Raw genomic sequence first — 6,909 nt, forward strand, 5'->3', positions numbered from 1 at the left:
CTTTTAGGAAAACCCAACTGTAGCTGCTCTTCCTTTGGTTCAGGCCGCAATGAAGAATTGTAGGTTACATGAATCCATGAACCCCTCTTCAGTATACAAAGTCCAATTTCATGACGAAAGAATTGGAAAGCTCCCTCCAGAGTTGTCAGTATTCAATTATTAGCATATAAAAAGTCAAATTTTCCCAGTGATTTTCAGACTTTAGAACGTGCTAGTGACCTGTGGCCTCAGCTTTCTTCCAGCCACTCTGAGTATTGTAAAACAAAGATATTATCCCAACCCTGAAGGCAGATACCAGATTGTACGCCATGGTCTTCTGTTTCAAAGGGATAAAAAAAGAAAAGAAACTGGCCAAAAAAAAAAAAAAAAAAAAAAACCAACAATCTTCCTGTGACTTGTCCTCCACCCTTACCCTAGTGTGACTCATGGCCACATAAATGCCCCATCCCCAGTGGTGCTTCAGCTCTGACCCAGTGGAACCAGTGTCACCGGCTCAGCCTCCAGGTAGGGGACTGGCTTCCCAGGAGTGTAAAGCTCTGACCAGCAATTGAGCTTCAAGGGCAAGCAGCAGTGAATGGACCTTCAAGTCTAAGGTGGCCAACAGCTAGTGGAGCCAGGGATTGGGAAGGTACAAGAGCAAATCCAGTCTCCTCATTTTACCCAGGCTCACAGAGACTATGTGACTTGTCATCAACTAATTACTGGCTCAGGTGGGCCTAGAATTCACCCTTGTGCTTTTGTTTTGCATCTTAGTCCTCTAGCAGATCACATCACAGAGAGCTGCACAAGACTAGTTACAGAGGTGATATCTACTGACTGCCAGACAGTGACTTCAGAAACTGCTAGTGACTGAGCAATGAAGTAGACGCTATTAATTTACTTAATAGCGTCAAAGAATTAATTTAATTCTTTAAGGCAAAGAAAGATGAATGACTTCCTGTGTTAATTCACTTAGGAAAATATAAATAAAAAAATTTAAAAAGGTGACTTGTCCCAAACTCCATGCTAGTAAGAAAGAGCAACAATAAGAATCCAGAATTCAGCAACAGTGATTATTTTTATATAAAGTTGTTTTGAATGAATAGTTTATGAACAATCTTTTGTGTTCTACTTTAGATGATCCAGGAGTGAAAATGTATAACAAGAGATAATTCAGATAAAATTTATGAAAGGATTTATCACAGGATTCTTACAATGGCAAGCTCCATATTATTCCATCTAGAAACATCTGTTCTTTCTGAAACTTGATGAGAAGTCTGTGTCACAAATGACAGGCACCTCCATGTAAATGCCTGTACCATAAATGCGCAAATATGTGCACAGGCCAAATTCCTTATGTTGTTTCTATTGGTTACATTTAAGAAGAAGTATCAACCATATGGCTTTCAAAACAATTATTAACTTCATTTTTTTAATATTTATTAAATATTCCTTGGGCCCATACCAAGCGTTACTTTACAGAATGTGAAAAAGATATGCTCCAATGAGAACGATTAATGAAGACTGAGTTGCATCGATATAACTGAATATTTTCATAGTTGCTGTTTACTCTCAAAACAGTATTTTTATGCTTACACATACTCTGTGCTTCTCACTTTCTCACTGGGTATACGCTTGGGAGGGCAAGGATTGTGTCTATGCTCTCTGCTATAGCTTTCTGCATGTAGAAAACACTCAACCAATTTTTAAAAATTCTTGATGCTCAATATTGAAATATTAACCAGATTACCTTTTTCTTTTTTTAGACACTCTTTTGCCCAGGCTGGAGTGCAGTGGTACAATCTTCTCAGCTCACGGCAACCTCTACCTCCCAGGTTCAAGCAATTCTCCTGCCTCAGCCTCCTAAGTATCTGCGACTACAGGCATGCACCACCACGCAGGGCTAATTTTTGTATTTTTAGTAGAGACATGGTTTTACCATATTGAACAGGCTGGTCTTGAACTCCTGACCTCAAGTGATCCACCCACCTCGGCTTCCCAAGGTGCTGGGATTACAGGCATGAGCAACCACATCTGGCCTTTAGTACTAAGATTCCATTATTCTAATATATAAGCTGTTTAGGAGCACACATGTAGGATGGTTGGTGTCATTTTAGAAGATAAGCAAAGAAAGGTTACATTTTTGATTTTTTTAAAGCAACAGCTTACTATGTGCCATGTTTTAAGAGCTTTTACATGTAATAGCTCATTTAATCACATATACACACACATTCATATACTTGTAATCTAGCTTCAGTAAAATAAACTTTTTTGAACTATTGTTCAATCAACTATTTCTTTAGCAGCTCCTATGTGCCAGGTACTATGCCAGAGACTTCAGCAGATACTGAAATGAGGAAGACAGTCTCTACCCTCAAGAGTTTAACGTGCAATGGTTTATAAGGTAGAGTTGGTAGCCAGCAGTATCAACATCACCTCTGGACTTGTTAGAAATGCAAATTTTGGTGTCCCCATCCCAAACCTCCTAAATCAGAAACTCTGGGGTTAGGACCCAGCAAACTCTTTTTACAACCCCTCCAGAGGATTCTAATGGGCACACAATTTTGAGGACCACTGGATTAGTGTGATATGTGCAAGAAAAACCCACCTAATGAGATCATAAGGCAAAAAATAATGTGCTCTAGAAGTTTGGTGACAGTGGAGCTCAGTTGGGAAATATCTGAGGATGGGGAAAGGTTCATTCATCTGTATTCATTCAGCACACACTTACTGTTCTTGTGCTATTGTAGCAGGCACTGAGAACCCAAAGATGAAAGGTAACCTATGAGTGCTGTCATCATCTGAATGTGTACCTCCAAAATTTGTATGTTGAAACCTAATCCTCAAGGTGATGGTATTTGGAAGTGGGGCCTCTAGGAGGTAATTCTGTCATAAGTGTGGAAACTTCATGAATTATTGCCCTTATAAAAGAAGCCTAAGAGAGCCTGTTGCCCCATCCACCATGTGAGGACACAGCGAGAAGGTGCCATCTCTGATGAATGGGTCTTCACTACACCCAATCTGCCAGCACCTTGATCTTGGACTTCCCAGCTTCCAGAATTGAGAGAAATGCATTCTGTTGTTTATAAACTACTCAGTATATGGTATTTTGTTATAACAACTTGAAATGACTAAGACAATGGATTTAAAAGCAAGCCAGTAGTTTAACTGCTCTAAATAGCTAACAACACAGGTCCAAAATGTGAAATGTTGCTTAAATTATTACCTTCACATTGAAGCTCCTTTATGCTCGTGTGTATGTATATACTATACATATATATATATATATATATATATATATATATTTTTTTTTTTTTTTTTTTTGTGAGAAGGAGTCTTGCTCTGTCCCCTAGACTGGAGTGCAGTGGTGCGATCTTGGTTCACTGCAACCTCTACCTCCCGGGTTCAAGTGATTCTCCTGCCTCAGCCTCCCAAGTAGCTGGGATTACAGTCACCCACAACCATGCCCAGCTAACTTTTGTTTTTTTTTAGTGGAGATGGGGTTTTACCATGTTGGCCAGTCTGGTCTCGAACTCCTGACCTCAAGTGATCCACCTGCCTCAGCCTCCCAAAGGGCTGGGATTACAAGTGTGAGCCACCCCGCCCAGCCTGCTCAAGTATATTTTTGACACAATATTTTGATACAATATTTATAACATATTTATAACATATCTTAACTATTACATTATCAACAAGAATCAACACCAGAGTCCTCAGTATATATTTTGTTCATCATGCATTCATTCCACATACATTTACTGAGCACTTACTAAGTACAAGCACTGTACAGGCTAATGGCTAAGTGAGGGATTTGAAGAAAATGTATGGACCCTGTCCCAGAGGAACCCACAATCTAGTGAGGTGACAATGCCAGGCATTGCAGTGATTGTTGGTTCCCCACAGCTTTGTTCTTGTCAACTATAGTCACCAAATAAAAATGTTAGTGAATAAAACTTCAGGATCTTTGAGTGAAGTAAAAATCCTTACAGTTAGCTTAAAATGTTGAGTGCCTTATGGTTACAGATGATAGTGTAGCGGGAGTAACCTTAGGCCTGCAAACTCAAATGTGTAACAAAGATAATTTTTTTTCTGTAACGGAAACGTATTTCTATTTGAAGCCTCCATTTACCTGCAGTGGCAATAATCTTATCAACAGGAGGCCCTCCTCCTTTCTTTCAATTTGAAACCTCCATTTATCTGTAGTGATAATCTTATCAACGGGAGGCCCGGCCCTTTCTCCAGGGCTTTGTCAAGACTGGGGAGACTTCTGAAGTGCCAAGATGAGAAGAGAGACACCTTAGGTCCTTGTGTCACTGGTCCCCACAGAAGTTCTGAGATGTTCTTTGTCCACTGTAGTGTTGGTTTTCAGTCTTTTGGTTTCAGGCTTGAGGGTTGGAAATGTCTGTGACTTCAATTCCCATGTGGTATGGCAGAAATCTCTGTGAGGTGGCCCTTCTGCCTGGACATACTTGAAGCATCACCTCAGAACTTGTTAGAAATGCAAATTATAAGGCCTCCCCATCAACCTCCTAAATCAGAAAGTCAGCAGACTGCAAATTCTCCAATGTTCCATGCTACAAACGTTCTGCCCAGGAAGGAGTGGGCAGGCATCACCACTCTCTCCTTCCCTTGGAGGAGAGAGGGTATGTGAATCTCATTCTAGTTCCTCCTCTCTTAATCTTGATTTTTTTTCCTCAGATGACAATCCTTCCATCTCAAGAGTTCTGCTTCAGAGGCACCTAGAATAATATTAATAGAATTAGTTATAAGCAAGGAAGTACTCTTAGTTTTAAACTGGGAAGTACTGGAAGAAAAAAAAGACATCTTACCTGCCACAAAACATTTTTGCAGATGAAGTTTAAGGCTTCAGGTTAGGCGATGGGTTCAGAAAACCACAGAGAGGAAAAGCACAGCAAGAACCTGTAACCACTTTTTCAGACTATTAAACTCAAGGTTCTTCCCACTTATGCCATCATCCTGCCACTTTTTTCCTTTGATGACAATCAACAGGATACAAGAACTCTCCAAGGAGAGCCCACAGAGGAGGCATTTTACACACTTGAGCTCCAATCCTCACAACACTGCGAGATGGCTTATAATTTCCATCTCAGAGGGGAGGAAGCTACAGCTAAAGAGAGAGTATATGTCCTAGGTGAGTAAAGAAGCCAAGGTTATAAAACAACTCTGAGCCACTCCAAAGCCTGCCTTTTTCTCTAAACTGCCTTCTATGACCCATAACTTTGTAAAAATCAGCTACCAGTTCTTAAACACTTACTCTGTATCAAGTGTGTTTCTAATCTCTATAATCTCCACTCCTTTGATCATTCTTCACAGAAAGTGCTAACACAGCATTTTCCTGATGAGGGGACTGAGGTTGAGAAACTAACTCACCCAAGGTTTTGGTGCAACAAGAGTAAAACTTGAAATGAGGTCAGGTTTCTAGCCCCGGATTCTCCCAAGGTAGCTGCTTTTGATACTAAAACAATGTGCCTCCAGGTGAAGGAAATGGGGATAATACTAATCACACTTATTTCTCTATTGTAATGAAAATCAAATCAGATTTGAGAGATATGGAATATGATGATGTTAATACTATGACGCTAATACATTTAACTCCAATTTAAGACATTCAGATGCCTGCCTCAGCTCAGATTTAAGACTATTCAATTTTGGGCAAGTCATTTAATCTCTTTTTGATCAGCTTTCTTGGCACTAACATGAAAGAACTGGACTAACTGTTAAGTTTCCTCCCAGCTCTGAAATTCAGTTTTTACACATAAAGTATTGCATACCTAAATGAGTAAGAAAACCTTGGGAAACACTACTCAGCTTTATCTTTTTGAGGAGCTCACTTCTAGTACTCTTTCACGGTTTATCTTTCGGCATCTTCAGAGTTTCTTACATTCTTGTAGACAATGCAATAATTTCCAATAAAATGATACATCATAGAGGATGCATACAATAAACATTCAGAACATATCTGCAAGTTTTATTTTTTATTTATTTTTTTCAGACATGGTCCCATTCTGTCACTCAGGCTGAAGTGCAGTGTGGTAATCCTACCTAATTGCAGGCTGGAATTGCTGGGCGCCAGTGATCCTACAACCTCAGCCTCCCGAGTAGCTAGTACTACAGAGGCACTACCATGCCTGGCTAATTTTTTTTATTTTTTGTAGATACGGGGTCTTACTATGCGGCCCAGGCTGGCCTGGAACTCCTGGACTCAAGCAATCCTCCCACCTGAGCCTCCCAAAACGGCGTGATTACAGGCATAAGCCACCACACCCAACAAGTTTAAGTTTTAAATGTGCAAAATATTTAGGGATATGTATCTCTCATATGAATGATGAAAGAGAAGCAGAAAATATTTCTTAGTAAGTGAATTACTGGGAATTAAGACTATAATTGATACCTACAGCAATTTAAAAACTTACTTCACTGTACCTATTAACACATGCAGAAAAAATGTACTTGGATTTTATGCTTGCTACTTCCTCGCTCTTGAGTAAATTATCCTTTCTATCATCAGTTTCCTCATTTGAAAAATAGGCATTCTAGTAATACATACCTCATTAGGCTGTTCTGAGGAATGTGATAATACACGTAAAATGCAGTCCTTGGCACACTGTAAATGTCTAACAAACGTTTGTCGGTTATTACTGGCGTTTCCCAGCCGCTTATTATTTTTTACATGTGAGCAGGTTAATTCAGAGGATTACTTCAAGAAACAAATACTTGAATACCTATTTGTCCAAGGAGCCGGGGTTACAGGGAATTCACTACATAAAGCCTCTGGTCTTACATTATATAGAAAGGCGATGAAGAGACAAGAAACAGGTTAAACAGAAAAACACGATAATTTCAGACACAACTACTGCCATATTTAAAGTACTGTACACCGGCCCTCCGAGCCAGAATTCTGTCCCTTGA

At 39.7% G+C, this 6,909-nt stretch overlaps 1 long non-coding RNA gene across 1 annotated transcript; it reads right to left on the minus strand.

Moving 5' to 3' along the window:
* Positions 1–3,628: 3,628 nt before the first annotated feature.
* Positions 3,629–6,158, minus strand: LOC134759688 (uncharacterized). Its single transcript, XR_010136251.1, has 2 exons — positions 4,809–6,158; positions 3,629–4,718 (listed from the first exon to the last, which is right to left on the minus strand). It is a non-coding gene; the product is annotated as an uncharacterized LOC134759688 (long non-coding RNA).
* Between the last annotated feature and the right edge of the window lie 751 nt (positions 6,159–6,909).

Source organism: Pongo abelii, chromosome 12, assembly GCF_028885655.2.
Source record: "Pongo abelii isolate AG06213 chromosome 12, NHGRI_mPonAbe1-v2.0_pri, whole genome shotgun sequence".
Classification (NCBI taxonomy): Eukaryota; Metazoa; Chordata; class Mammalia; order Primates; family Hominidae; genus Pongo; species Pongo abelii.